At 35.6% G+C, this 16523-nt stretch overlaps 1 long non-coding RNA gene across 1 annotated transcript; it reads left to right on the top strand.

Moving 5' to 3' along the window:
- Positions 1 to 1449: 1449 nt before the first annotated feature.
- Positions 1450 to 8718, top strand: LOC141385743 (uncharacterized). The gene is made up of 2 exons (XR_012406674.1): positions 1450 to 5595; positions 6170 to 8718. It is a non-coding gene; the product is annotated as an uncharacterized lncRNA (long non-coding RNA).
- Positions 8719 to 16523: the final 7805 nt, after the last annotated feature.

The following is a 16523-nucleotide window of genomic DNA, read 5'->3' as shown; positions in this document are numbered from 1 at the left end:
TTTTCTGCCAGGTTCTGCAAGCCGGACTTTACTTTGTGAATATTGCTTAAGTAAAACAGTGTGTTGAAACGGTTTCATTACATGAATCAACAAAAAAAGCACTTATAAATTAAACTAAATATCTCACATTTAGCATGTGCACACTGTAAAAAATATCTGCAAATTATCAGTCTTTTTGTATTTTGTGATTTATGTTTTATTTTTCCCTGTTTATTTCTGCTTTTGAGTTGCATTACGAGATCTTAATCTTTCTTCCAGCAACTTTTAACCTTGGAAAGTTAAAAAAAGTGACTTTTAAGATAATTTTTAATAGTTTGCGGTGTTATATTGTCTGTGTTAATGTTGTATATTACAGTACAAACACCTTGAAATAAGCTGCCAGCGCATTTTCTGTTATTTTACAGACTTTTTTTCTCTATATATTATTATTTCTTGTACATTATCTGATTCAAACTACTAAAATGTCAATAAAAGTCACTTTGTTAAACTGTAGAGTTGAATTTTTCAACATCAAAAGTCGACAGAGCAGAGATCAACATCCCATAATGCAATTCACAGCTGTAAATACACAGAAAACACTGATAACAAACTGTTTATTAACAGATAGTGTTTACAGTGTAGACTGAAAAAAAAAAATAGTAAATTCTCCATTAAAAATGTGATGCAACTCTCAGTGAATATTTTTATTTATTTTTTAAATAATTTTTGGTGAATTTAAACAAACACAGGTTTTATATATCCTTATAACAACCCGGGCTCATTGGGGAAACGTAGCCCCGCAAATGTTTCTGCGGACCGCGATATACGTCCCGGGAGGTACGTATTCGAGTGTTTTTTTGTTTTCGTGGATCCGCGAGAGGCCGGTATGCGTGCTTTTTCGCGTCTCAGGCGCCTCTCGGGAGCACGCGAGATTCGCGCCTGCGCTGTTCTAGCGCGAAAAGCCGCCGTCCTCTTCCTCCCCCTCCTCCTTCCCTAAACCCAAAAAAAGCAAAAGCCCTCTTCTTCCATTTCGACCACGTTTTCGGATCCCGCTGCGTTCTCGCCCTTATTTTTCGGATTCTGTTTTTCGTCTTACCTGATATCTGAAACCGCTGTTCCCCGGACTCAATCCCGGTCGTCGTCCTCGCGGCCGGCTCCTCCTCCGGGGCCTCCGCTCCGCCGACGCAACGCTGTGAGCTAAGCGGACAAACTGGTTGCAGTGGGAAAGCCGTCCACTCGGAGGCGAGCCGTCGGCCAGTGAGCGCGAAGAGGAGGAGCGGAGTGGCGCCACACCGCCCGCAGCGTTCGCTCTGAAAAAAAACTAAACGCGTCCGTACGTACCTCCGGCCACGTAAATCGCCGTCTCCAGAAACGTCCGCGGGGCTACGTTTCCAGAATGAGTTTGGGTTGCCTTAAAACTTTAGACCAGAGATGCCCAAACTAGTGCCCGCGGGCCAAAGTTAGCTCATAGTAACCTTTGATTACGGCCCACCTGAAAAGATAGGGAGAATGATGGGAATATTTTCGAGATTGTTAACTCAAATTTAATGTCACCCCTTGTTTGTTTTATTGTTAAAAGCTTACTGAAATTAAATGTTTCAGTTAAATGGTGTAAATACATCAAATTTGGTTAAATGTACATGCCGTCGCCTGACAATGAAGACTTTGGTGAGCAAATCAAGTCAAAGGCGGATTCTGCTTGTCTAGTGTATTCAGCATTGATCTCCACTCTGTTATAAATGTGATTGTTTATGTTTTTATTGCAGATATAATTTAAGAAGTTATACTGCATTAGTTAATACGATTTAAAGTAATATTTTCTATTTATTTTGAAATATTATTAAATAATTTAGGCGACTCATTGGCTCGGTGGTTAGCACTGTCGCCTTACAGCAAGAAGGTCGCTGGTTCTAATCCTGGTTGGGTCAGTTTGCATTTCTGTGTAGAGTTTCCATATTCAGGGTGTCCGCGGGGTTGTAAAAGGTAGTAAATGAAATTAGCCCAAATTAAGGGCATTAACCAGTTAAACTCCGCGGGTCCGTGTTGTCATCGACTTTCGCTTTAAGATTTAAAGGGCTAGCATTGCACCAGACCCCCTTAAGTAGTTTCGTTTGAAAGTGTAGAATCTATATTTTATGCAAATATGCATTACTTTGGTTTTTATTCCACTGTACAAAAGTTATTTACTCTTTAATACACAGTATTTTGGGTACCCAAGCTGGATATTTTACATTGGTTTATTTTCTTATTTTTATATGACACATGTACAAGTTATAGCTCAAATGAAAGCTCTTGCCGATGCTCATGCGGTTCTAGCATTCTTTTTACTAAATTATATTCACATATCAAACAGTTGCCGAATGAATCGCGGTGTTTCCATGGCGCAGAAGTGAAACCAATACATTTATGATCAATAAGCATCCCCAGATAGCACAGACAGCTGTCATCTCTTACCTTATGCTGTGTGCTTCAGGGCCATTTCTCCTCTGTTTTTGAGGTGATGTGCATAAGTAATCCTTTTATATGTCTGGTGTGGTCCAAACACAGTGAATTATGTTTGATCAAACAAAAGAATAGTGAAATATGAAAACAATGATCGGTGCCTGTGGCTTGTACAGCACCTCTCATCAGTTGGAATACAATAACTTTTGCATAGATTATGGTGGAGACATTTTTCTTTTTTCCTATGATTACAGACATGTGCAGGAACCAACAAAATTAATTACAGCACGCTAGAGCACACACAACCTAAAAGGTACACTTTCATATTTGAGTTTATAAAAAAATACAAAAAAAAACGCCTCTTTTTTTTAGGTGTTTATTGTAACACAGACAACATATACAGTTATTTCAAACACTTTCAATAGTGTTTTATGAAAATTCAAAGGGTTTTCTTTGAAATGATACCAAATTTCTGCATCTACATCTCTGGATGTGGATTTGGGAAGCTTTTAAATTTGGGTAGGCAAAATCCAGACGGAAATCCCAAATTAACAGCAGAGTTTAACTGGGTAAAACGTATTAAAAAGTAATAAACATCTGACAAGGTGTTACATTTTCGAGCCCAATTTTGTTTTCAAATAAACATACAATTTGTGTTAAGTGCAGGCCTGAAACAAACTGGGTAGCCGGCTGGCTTGCCAGCGTCTGCAGCTTATCATGACACTTTTATCGATCATTTTTCCCCTAATTGACTGCAAGAAGAAACATGGAAGCGTTGTATGATTGACAAGCAACACCTTATTATGTTCAAAAGAATTTAAAATGCCAAATGGCATGAATTTATACCCCATTTCGTAAGTAAAACATACTCTAATAGGTAGTGCAGTGTGTGGGTGAGAGGGGGACAGTGTTTCAATGTGATCCGGTTATGTTGTGGTTCTGTGACTGCTGGTGTTGGTTGCTGTTTGGTTAACAATTAACAAGTTTGGTTAACAATAAGAAGCAGCTAAACTTTTTTATGTGACATGCTAGTAAAACAGCTTTAAAATCAGTTGAATCACTTTATAAACAGGCACTTAAAGTATTTGATCAGAAGTCTATTAGGTATCATTATTGTAATATAACTCAAAAACATTATTTATTGATCTTTGATAGTATGAAGTATTTGGCTGATGCTTGTATGATTTTTTAAAATTTGAAATGGAGATGCTCCACCTCCATTATTTGAGTTTGTGACACACAAGAAATACATTTTTCTTGCTCCCTTAAACATAATTTGGGAAATATTTAAAGGAAAAAATGTGCAGGTGGGCTAATAATTTTGATATTGTAAAGCATCCTAGAGAAAATATAGGAGTTATTTTAAGGCTTCATTTATTAAGAAGGCTGAGATTGTATGGGGTGGGTAGCAATATCTTGCTGGTTTTTAACCGAGCTGTTTGAGAGTCTTATTCGCTATGGAATCACAGTCTGGTTAAGAAACCTGTCTGTTCAGTTGAAAAATTAATTGGTTCATATGCAAAAAAACAGCCATGAAAATTATTCACCTTATTCTCCGCCGACGAGCGGGCGCAGCCATTTGAATCTTTTTGACTCGAGACTTCCGGTCTCATTCACTTCCATTCATTTTTTGACGTTAAAAACTGCTCATCACGCTGCTTGATGTTGCAACTTCATATTTTCTTATTATATTATTCCACTTGGTCTGTATAGTCATGCAAACATTTGTTTGTAGAGCAAGTAGTTTGACCATTTTCTGCCTTTTATTATTCCTAAGCTGTGTCCCAAATCGCATACTTATGCACTATTCTACGCCATTTTGTAGTATAAATGGTGTAAGTAGTGCGTTCACACTGAAAACTCTAAAAATTAATAAGTGCACTTTAATTACCCGGATGATGCACTCATTCAGCCAGTAAAACGAAGTGTGTAATGATGGACACTTCACGCACTCACCGACCACAGGTTTGCTTAGGTAGCGGAAGGGGCGGAGCTATCGGACACACATGTTGAATAACTTTATTTATTTTGGATGGTGAAAGCTAAATTCTTCTACGAGAGTGATTATAGCGCCTCCCGATGGTGAATGCGGCAATACTCACGGCAGGTATTATTTGATAATTCGGTCGTTTATTTCACTGATTTGGCAACCGTCAAACGTCATCAGGGAAACGGTTTGAATTTCCGCTTAGTAAAAAAACATTAGTGTGCCATTTGGGACGCCACTACATACATATACTATCCTGTTGAGTGTGTAAGTGCATAAGTACATAGTGCATGAGTGCATAGTGTATAGTGTGCCATTTGGGACGCAGCGCAAGTCATTTCTCCCATAGGTGACTGATTCGGAAGTTCTAAGACACTTGCGAAAACAGGCGCACTTCCGCATTTTAGAATAAGGTCATTAGGATTAAAACAATATAAGCACATACAGACTCTATATGAACAGGCAGCTATGAGAAGAGCAATACATATTAACGCTGATTCTAAACATCCCCTTTTCAGTGAATATCAGCTGTTACCATCAGGAAAAAGACTGAGAATGACAATGTGTGAAACCAATAGACTGAAGCTTTCCTACCTCGATAAAACTGTTGAACTCTACCAATAACACTGTTCCTGTAGTACGTTTGCACTTGACTGAGTTCTGTGTTTTATATATTTATACTTAAATACGGTCTTATTCTGTAAACAATGTATGTTCTTAACTGTTTGTTCTTAATGGTTTTGTTTTATTTATTTTTACTGTCTGTTTAGAGCACAGGTGTCAAACTCAGTTCCAAAAGGGCCGCAGCTCTGCACAGTTTAGTTCCAACCCTAATTAAACACACCTGGGGTCTGTTTCAGTAAGGAGGTTTAAACAACTCGGAGTTTAAACTTGAACTCTGAGTTGATTTACCGAGAGATTAAAAACTCTGAGTTTTCGGTTTCAGAATAGCTGATCTGAGTTGGGTCAGCCAACTTTGAGTGGACCAACTCAGAGTTAAGCGCGCACACCGTGACTTTAAAAAGGCATTTTCAACAGAGCGCAGATATTACGAGTGACAATGGCAACATCTTAAAAAAAGAGATCAGCATTTCTTTCCCCAGCTGAACTTGATCTGCTCATGCAAAGTTATAGCAAATATGAGTGTATATATTTAAAAAGAAGCAACCATCAGTGAAACAGAGACAGTTAAGGCTGATTTATACTTCTGCGTCAAACTCCGGCGTATGCTACGGCGCTGACGCATAGCCCTTCGCCGTGGCCGTCGGCGTGGCTGACGTGCACCTCTCAAAAATTGTAACTACACGTCGCAACGACGTGTCCAATCCAATAGACGTAAGCTCTGTGATTGGTCGGCTTGGTAGCGCTGACGAGTCTGGGCGGGACCGAGAGCCGCGCGAATGGCGCGAGCTGGACGCGAGCCCAATGGAGCGATTGTTTACAAGTGTGGAGTCCCGTGAAGGAGCTCCGGATGGAAAGTTTTGTTCTGTGTTCACCTCATAGTTAAACTTGTTCCACGTCCGCCGGTTTCTGCCTCAAAATGAGCGAGTTTGAGTCACTTGTACAACCAGGAAGTGTTCAGGAAAAGCAAAACAAAAGCGAAGAAACTCGACACAGAGGAACATTTACACCTCACTGCCAACTAGCGTTTCGGAAGTGTTATTGCAGACCGACAGAGACAGCGCGCAGAAGTATGCACAGCCACGCGCGTTGCATGCGCCGTGGGTTACGCCGGTCACCTGACGCAGAAGTATAAATCAGGCTTTAGCATGGGAGAACAGCTGCTCAAGTTAATGCGTAATTTTATATTTTAAAGTATTTCAACATTTAAGTATAATAAAATAAGTAATGTAATGTGTGACGTTTATACTTTTTTTCTAAACTTTTATACACTTTTATCAGTTTTAATAGATTTAACAGTGCACTTGTGTGTCTGCCTTTTTATTGATCAAGTGATAGAGGTTGATATAACATTAAGAAGGTAAGCAGTGCTAAAAATAATTTGTAGAAAGAAAAATAATCCCATTAATCTAGTAACAGTACATGTTGAAGGTTAAGCTAATTATTTATGATAAAAAGGACAAGCCTCATACGTGACTTTGTTCTGTGTGTGACAAAAATGTAGGCAATAGCTGTGTTTCCATCAAAATACAGGCTATTATATAAATTTGAGCAAAACTGGAGTAACGCCTAAAAGATGTAAATCTTTTAAAGATTCAAATAAAGCAGCGTTTTTATCCAACGAGTCAAAGAGAACACAATCGTCACTTCCTGATTAACTTGCGCCAAATATCAACAGTAAAAACAGAATTTACTGTGGTAGAACAAGCTGCGTCAATGATTTTTTATTTAATACTTGCACCTCTGAAGACAATTGACACAATGAACATGTGGGGGCGTTTGAAGCCAGACGCCTTGAGGTAATTAATAATATACACTAATACTGAAACAGTAAAGGCATTTAAGCATGACTAAAACAACATTTAAGATGTTCTACAGTGTGCTCAGTCTGCTGGTTTGTCCAGTCACACACATTTTCATCATCATCTCTAACAAACCTTATTTTTTAATGTACATACTGTAATTTGTTAAGTGCACTTCGTAGTTTATGCGCATCTTTTCTTATCAAATAAAAGTTTAACCTACTCAGTTATTGTTACGTCCTTTTAGATGTTAATATTAAACTAGGAGTAGATGACATAACATACTTTAGTTTAATGTGTGTGACAAGCGGATGGAGAAAGAAATAAACTGAAAACCAAATAACACTGCAATTATTTATTGCCCATATATCCAATGAAAACCAGTGAAAATATATTATACAGTGAAAGAAAAATATTTACAATGATTAAATAATGAATTACCTGGGGGGAGAGGAAGTAGTTGAATGTGCTTAAATCAAAGAAATAAATATAACAAAACTCAGTAACTGTTTTCACCAAACTAAACTAAATATGAAAAGAAAAGCATGAAAAGAAACATCTTCAACGTACCAAACGTCTTAACTAAACTGCTCTAACTAAAAACAAAACATGCAGAAAACAGCACATTCTCCTGAACCTAATGAAGTAATACAAAATATCAATCTGAGTGTTGTATATGTATATCACGCGACTTACTCACTCCTACACCTCTCCGAGGCATCACTCAAACATGTCAGTTAACTGGACAATTTCACAAACATTGTTAAATCGCAAACTTTAGACAAGAGCATTAAACAAGCAAAACACATTCTCTCAGACTAGCCCTCGCAAGAGAGACTGTCCTCACAGAGACCCACAGAAAGAATAAGAGCGAGAAGTGGCGAGAAGGAAAGAGACAGAGAGAGAGAGAGATCGCCATTGCAGTTTGGACTCGGCTTTTAAACGCTACGCCAACCAGCGATTGGTGGCGCAAACCCAGCGTCAGCGGCCAACGTCATCAGCATGAAATGTGGATCCTCCAATGCCGTTCGTACCTGTAACACATGCATGAAACGACACGCCCACATACAAACTAACGCACACACTTATCCAAAATACGTTCTGCCAGCGAACGTTACAGTTATGCACATGTTTTATTATGCGTATTTTCAAAAGTTCTGTGAATCATGACGTTTCCATCAATCTTTTTTATGGGCATCTCCAAAATGAGTTCTAAAATAGGTGTGTGGAAATGTAAGGCTAAGGCGAGAAATACGCTTCATCTTAAAAAAAAGGCGAGGAGACCGACAGAAACTCAGAGTTTAGAGAATAAAACCTGCTCCGGACCAGGTTAGATTCACAGAGTAAGTTACCACTGTAACTGACTCTGAGTTAAAGTTACCTCTCTTTCAGAAACAGGCTTGACTTACCCTGATTTCTTGAGTTTAACAAACCTGCCATTTTGAAACAGAAAACCCAGAGTTTCTTTCATTTCAGAGTTGAAATACTCTGAGTTTTCACTTAACCTCCTTTCTGAAACAGGCCCCAGATCAAACTAATTGAGTCCTTCAGGCTTGTTTGAAACCTTCAGGTAAGTGTGTTGGAGCAGGGTTGGAACTAAACTGTGCAGGGCTTCGGCCCTCCAGGAATTGAGTTTGACACCCCTGGTTTAGAGCAATGTTGTAGCACCTTTTTTTTGCCCAAGACAAATTTCCTCTTGGGGAAAAATAAAGTTTATCCCATCCTATCCTATATGAATTAGTAGTTTTTATTTTACATATCATACACTTTATTCATTTATTTAGGAAGCCTGGACACTTGATGTCTTTGTTTTATGCCTTTATGTCTGTCTGTTGTTGTCACTCTGTGAGTTGTTTTTGTGCGGCACTGTGTTATGGACGAGGACTCCTAACCTATGCTAAGTGAGTCTCTCTGTGTTTGTTTTTTTCCTCAGATTGACCCGAAGGTGGCTTTTCCACGTCGAGCTCAGCCCAAGGTGAGTGTAAATCTCCGTTCAGGTTATCGTCGTCTCAGGTGTCGAGACGTCACACGTCACTTCTCATTAAGCTCACGCTGCTTCTGCTTGAAAACATAGTGAGCGTTTTACAGCATCAGACGTGTGTTGACTTTATGTAACGGCTAATTCTGACTTTATTTTGATCATATATTCTTTGAAGTAGCTTAAAAGGTGGACATCACGTTACATTTTCCCTGAAGTAAACAAAACTTTAAATAGACCCTAGACATCTAGTTAGGTAAAATATTTTCAGTGTGACTTGATCCTTACAGAAAAAAACATACAGTATATAAACATACAAATATATAAAGATCCTCCATATTTTACTTATATAATATAATATATAATTTAATTTTGGTATATTTTATTAGATTTTTATTTATTTTGATTTTTTTATTCAATTTTGTAATATAACATTTTATTTATTATATTTTATTTTAAATTCTGAGAAAAAAAATACTTTTTTTTTCAAGAAAAGACTTCCAAAAAGTGTTTATGTTTTAAGAAACGTAACTAATTTAATAAAGAAAAAGCCTTTGCTTTAAAAAAATGTAACTTAAATTTCAAGAAAAATTCAGAAATACACTCACCGGCCACTTTAATAGGTACACCCAGGGCTTAATTTGTGCCGGAACATACTGGATTCGGATCCGGCACCTTTGAAATAACCTCATTTTACCAATCCCCCTCCTCATCCGCCCTCCTCCCTAATCCGCTGCTCGCTTTCACTTTCTTCTGCGACTTCCCAACCCTGTGCACTTTCATCTGGACACCCCTCCGCCATCCAACGCCCTGCAATTTCCCCCTTCTCCACTTTCATGCGCTACCTTGCAATTAAAAAATTAAGCACTGGGTGCACCTATCCCATTAACGCAACTTTCTAATCTGCCAATCACATGGCAGCAACTTAATGAATTTATGCAAATGCCCTGTTGTTACCAGAGGTCAGAGAAGAATGGCCAGACTGGTTTCAGCTGATAGAAAGGCAACAGTAACTCAAATAACCACTCGATACAACCGAGGTCTGCAGAAGAGCATCTCTGAACACACAACACGTCCAACCTTGAGGCAGATGGGCTAAAGCAGCAAAAGATCACACTAGGTGCCACTCCTGTCAGCTAAGAACAGGAAACTGAGGCTACAATTCACACAGGCTCACCAAAACTGGACAACAGAAGATTGAAGAAACGTTGCCTGCTCTGATGAGTCTCGATTTCTATATTTTGGAGGATATTTTCTTGTCAATGCCACAGCCTACCTGAGTATTGTTGCTGACCATGTCCATCCCTTTATGACCACAGTGTACCCATCTTCTGATGGCCACTTCCAGCAATATAATGCACCATGTCATAAAGAGTGAATCATCTCAGACTGGTTTCCCGGACATGACAATGAGTTCACTGTACTCAAATGGCCTCCACAGTCACCAGAGTTCAATCCAATAGAGCAACTTTGGGATGTGGTGGAATGAGAGATTTGCATCATGGATGTACAGCCGAAAAATCTGCAGCAACTGCGTGATGCTCTCATCTCAATATGGAGCTAAATATTTGAGCAATATTTCCAGTACCTTGTTGAATCTTTTAACCCGGTACTAGTAAAATAAAGTGGCCGTTAAGTGTAAAATGTTGATAATAACTCTAAATTAAAACTTGTTTTCTAAGAAAACTTGTAGAATTTTAAGGATCCCAAAATAAAATGTTGAAAAAACATTGTTTTTTAAAAAAGAAAATTTTGAGGAAAAATGTTGAAATAAAATGAGATGAAATTTTGAGAAAAATGTTTTAAGTTTTTGAGATTTTGAGAATCATGATTTTCGCATTTTTTAAAATGTTTTCCTTAATTTTATTTGAACGTTTTTCTTGATTTAACGTTTTTTTTTCTTTTCCAATTTGAATGTTTTTCTCAATTTTCTTGAAACTTTTGTCTCAAAATAGCGATGACTTTATTTTTTGAGATTTAATGAGTTTATTCTAAACATTTTAAAGAAATTGATCAACTATTTTCTTGAAATTTTTCTTGAAGTTTTTCTTGAAACAAAATTCTTTTCAAAGTTTAACGAACACTTTATTCTGCAGATTATTCTGGAGAAAACAAAAAATGACTTCTTTCTTAAAATTTTAATGCTTTTATTCTCAATTTTTTTAATGCAACTTTGTAAGTTTACTGTCAGATTATAGTGGCTTTAATCATGAGATGATTGCTGCTAGCCCTTCAATCCTCTACCTTATATACCTTACAAATGTTACTACTACAATTATTTAATTATTATAATGAATTATAAAATATAAATATACAATATAAATAATAATTATTTAATCTTACTACTACATTTATTTAATGGATCCTTGCAAATACTGAAATATATGTGATTTAAGAACAAATTTTAATAATAAATTATGATGATAAATAATAAAGTATTCTTCAAACCACATGTTTGTTCTATAATAATATATGCATTATGCATTATAATATTCAATATAAACAATAATAATAATTGGAATAATGGCAATAAATAGCAGAAAATAAAATGCAGTTTTATTTTGAGGCTAATAAGTGTGTAAAGTTTCTTTAGTGTGTAAAGTTTCTTTCTATGAGGAAAGTCTCAAATCAGTGCATTAAAGTTAATATCTGATGATGCATTTTTAGTTAGTATGCTCCCTTTGAAGGCATCTAAGTAGACAGTAAAGTAGCACATTAGGTTTTGGAACAGCCTCAAACATTACTGATCATTTTGTAACAGACACAAACACCAAAAAATTACCCTTGCACACATTAAGATTGAATCCATTTGAAAACAATTCACTCATATAGCCCTCGTTTTCTGCTATAAAGCCATGTAGTTGCACTTTATTATGGTGTTGTCTCATTTTTTTGCTTTCTCTGGGGTTTTCAGCTGGTTACAAGAACAAAGAAGATCTTTGTCGGAGGACTGTCTGTCAACACCACCATCGAAGATGTGAAACAGTATTTCGATCAGTTCGGAAAGGTGAGTTCAAGGACCGTGTTGTACTCTCTCTTATGTTCTTTCTGTAGCAGTTTAGCCTCTGTCTGATACATTGAATTGATTATGCTGTATGCTGTTTGAGACTAATGTATGACATCATGCTGTCGTTCATCAGGGCAGGGCAAGATGGTTAATGTAGAATAAGGGATGTGTAATAACGGGCGGTTATATGTTAATGATCTCGTGTCTGTGATGTCTGAAGCTTGATGGTTGAGAAGGGTATAAACGGAGGACGGAGCCAGCTCCGAGTGAGTGGGACTTGAGCTCCATGGGCTGTACAAAACAGGAGTTTTTATTAATTTAATGTCTTGTACATGACACAGAGTCCAATATTGTGTTTATGAATGTCTACACCTACACCTACCCCAACCTTAAACCCAACCTCACAGTAACGGTTGTGTTTTATTAATGTCTAATCCACCTGCACCACCTAAACCCAGCCCACCTGTGGCAGAAGTCCCTCCCACTTACTTGCATTGTAATCCCTCCCACGTGGAGGTTTCTAGGCTGCAGTGATACCTACTTGAGATGATTTGCAGATAAGTTTCTATAAATGGTTTTAAATGTTGATCAACTCAATGCAGACAATTATATATATATATATATATATATATATATATATATATATATATATATATATATATATATATATATATATATATATATATATCTGTGTGTGTGTAAACACACATGCGCTCACACACACACATACACGGAAGTTCGGAACTTCGGAAAATATTACTAGTAATACTTTATTGAATAATATTTATTTTATACCCTTTTAAAGACACAACTAACTAATGTACCTTTGCAATTATTAGTTCTCCATTTCTAACAGAGCACAGCATTTCATGATAAATCAACACATTTTTGCACTTTTAAAGATAGAGAATTTTCTTTTTTTATGTATTTATTTATTTACAAACGTTTTTTTTTTTCAAAATACGCTATTTCATTGACATTGCATTCTATAATAGATTACATTAATATAACAAATAAAAATACAAAATAATTGGAAGCAGTAAAAACAAAATATACAGACAGACAGACAGACAGACAGACAGGATAGATAGATAGATAGATAGATAGATAGATAGATAGATAGATAGATAGATAGATAGATAGATAGATGGATGGATGGATGGATGGATGGATGGATGGATGGATGGATGGATGGATGGATGGATGGATGGATGGATGGATGGATGGATGGATGGATGGATGGATGGATGGATAGATAGATAGATAGATAGATAGATAGATAGATAGATAGATAGATAGATAGATAGATAGATAGATAGATAGATAGATAGATAGATAGATAGATAGATAGATAGATAGATAGATAGATAGATAGATTGATAGATAGATGGATGGATGGATAGATAGATGGATAGATGGATAGATAGATAGACAGACGGACGGACGGACGGACGGACGGACGGACGGACGGACGGACGGACGGACGGACGGACGGACGGACGGACGGACGGACAGACAGACAGACAGACAGACAGACAGACAGACAGACAGACAGACAGACAGACAGACAGACAGACAGACAGATAGATAGATAGATAGATAGATAGATAGATAGATAGATAGATAGATAGATAGATAGATAGATAGATAGATAGATAGATAGATTAAAACACCTTCACTACAACAAATATTCTCAAACATCTCTCTCATCTATAAATAGATAGATAAAGAAAGACAGATAGAGATTTTTAAAACACTACATCACAAAACTCTACCTAAGTCAATAAAAACCATTAAGAAACTTGAGAACTCTTCAATAACAGAACTTAAAACACCTTTGCTACACCAAATATTCTCAACAATCTATATTCTCTATAAACAGATAAACATATGAGAGATATATAAAGAGAAAGAGAGATTTAAATCACTATTACAAACTTACGAAAACTCCACTTAAATCAATAAAAACCATTAAGAAACTTGTGAATCTTCAATAACAAAACTTAAAACACCAAATATTCTCAAAATTCTCTATTTCTCTCTCTCTCTCTCTCTCTCTCTCTCTCTCTCTCTCTCTCTATATATATATATATATATATATATATATATATATATATATATATATATATATATATATATATATAGAGAGAGAGAGAGAGAGAGAGAGAGAGAGAGAGCGTATGTAACAGAGAGTGTATAGAGAATGGGTGGTGCTGCTTGAGTCAGTGAATGTGAGTTAATCTGCTCCAGCAGCTGCTGCTCCTCCAGCCGCTCGCTCAGGCTTGTTTCCACAGTGACCTGCTGGGCTCATTGTCTCCGCACTCCTCAATGTGACACCGGCTGCATGACGCCTCTTTTTTTTCAATATGTAAATGCATGTGTGGGTTCAGCGGTGCAAACTTTCACAATCGCTGCCGCAAACACGTATTCATGCACGTCAGCAGCTCCTGCACCTGTTGGCCTGCTGGCCGACCAATGGGAGTTTAAAGGCGATATAGGAGATGGGGACTTTACACTTTAAGTTTGGAATGAGTATGATTTTTTTTAGAAGTCTTTCTGAAAGATTTTTGCCTTCATTGATTTAGTTGTGAAAGTTTAGTTTGGTAAAGGTACAAGAAAACGGTAGTATTTCAATAATAAAAAAAATTATATAGTAATTTTAAATTAAAGAATGAAATAATTGATGATAAATTTTCAGAATTATGGTAAAAGAAAAATATTTTAAGCTTTTTAAATAGTATTTAATTAAAAAAATGAATAATAAATCAAATAAATTTCAAGTAAGAATATATTATAATAAATCATAAATAATATAATTTTATATTATTAACAACTGCAGTAAAACAGTATCTATCTATCTATCTATCTATCTATCTATCTATCTATCTATCTATCTATCTATCTATCTATCTATCTATCTATCTATCTATCTATCTATCTATCTATCTATCTATCTATCTATCTATCTATCTATCTATCTATCTATCTATCTATCTATCTATCTATCTATCTTACTGTCTGTCTGTCTGTCTGTCTGTCTGTCTGTCTGTCTACCGTTCTCAGCATAATTGAGTACAGCCCATTTTGAACATTTTTATTTTCCTCCTTTTCTCAGTGAATACAGGCAATATATTTTGGTGCATTTAAACAAAACAGATTAATTAAACAGATATATTTATTAAAATAATATTTTAGTTACCTTTTAGTCAAAATTTAGTTAAATATTCATATTCATATCCGTATTTATAATATGGAAAGATACTACAATTAAATTCAGCACTGCGAATGTGTGTGTGTGTGTGTGTGTGCGTGTATGTGTGCGTGCTTGCGTGTGTGCGTGCATACATGCGTGGACGTGTGTGTCCGCGTGTGTATTATTACAATTTGAAATGGTAATTTTAAATGATAAAATAAAACAATTAATGATAAATAATAAATGAACATTTTGTTTAAAACTTTAGTAAAACTTGTATTTTTAAATATTTTGTACAATTTAAAAATATTTATTTTAAATAAAATAAATGAAACAATGATATAATAAAATATACAGTTCAAAACTATAGTGAAATAATAGTATTTTGGACTTTTTCTTAAATTTAGAAGAGTCATTTTAAATGAAAAAAAAAATCTAAATAATCAATGATAAGTGATAGAATAATATACGATTCAAAGACTATAGCAAAACAGTATTTTGAAGTATTATTACAATTCTAAATAGTAATTTCAAGTTAGAAAAATAAAATAATAAGTGATAAATAATAAAATAATATATTGTTAAAAACTGCAGTAAAACAGCAATATATTGAGTTTTTTACAAATTAAAACAGTTATTTCAAATTAGAGAATAAAACAATTCACTATAGATAATAAATTAATATATTATTTGAAACTATAGTAAAACAGTAGTATTTTGAACTTTTTAAAATTTTAAATAGCTCAGGAGAATTCTGCTTTGCGTTTTTCTATGCATTACTAACATCACTAAACTGTTTTATTAGTTAACCAAATATTCACAGAGATTCAGCAGTTTCTTTTTTCATGACGCCTTTGCCAGTCATAGACAGAAGACACTGTATCATATTGTTTTCACATTGTTCTTTTCATCAACTTTTATTATTTACAAGAAAAGAAAATGTCATTAAAAGTTTCAGATCAACTAAACAGAAATAGAAAACTTTTGATTCCTTCAATTCCTATTAGTCCATGCAATTTAGTCTGTTTTACAGTTTTAATAGGTATATATGCTTTTTAAATTAACATTCGTTTAACAAATATTTTAGCACATCGAACGTATTTAAACTACCTGTCTTTTGATTAAAAGCTTTAAGCAAAGGATAGAATTGATCGCCCACACAAAAAAAAAACAGTCATTCAACACACGCATCCCTCTCATGCCACGCTTTTGAGGATAAATTCACGTCTGAGTGCTGCTTTGAATAGAATAAAATGACTAAAACACATTAAAGACTATACACACAAAATAAAACATTCATAAACGTGTATCTTATGGAAAAACACCAATTGACTGGCGCTGCTTTCGGTTTCAAAAGAATCAAGCAGATTTAAAAACATCTAATTTGCAGGAGAAAATTACAGGACTTTTGCAAAAGAAAAAGATTACACATGTTGGGGCTGTTAAAAGAACCTTCCACTTTAATATATTGTTTTGACTCCAATACAACAGCTAAGATTATGAATGACGGAGTG

This window comes from Danio rerio, chromosome 5 (genome assembly GCF_049306965.1).
Source record: "Danio rerio strain Tuebingen ecotype United States chromosome 5, GRCz12tu, whole genome shotgun sequence".
Taxonomy (NCBI): domain Eukaryota; kingdom Metazoa; phylum Chordata; class Actinopteri; order Cypriniformes; family Danionidae; genus Danio; species Danio rerio.
Note: the sequence above shows the minus strand (reverse complement) of the source record. Positions and strands in the feature narration are given on the sequence as shown.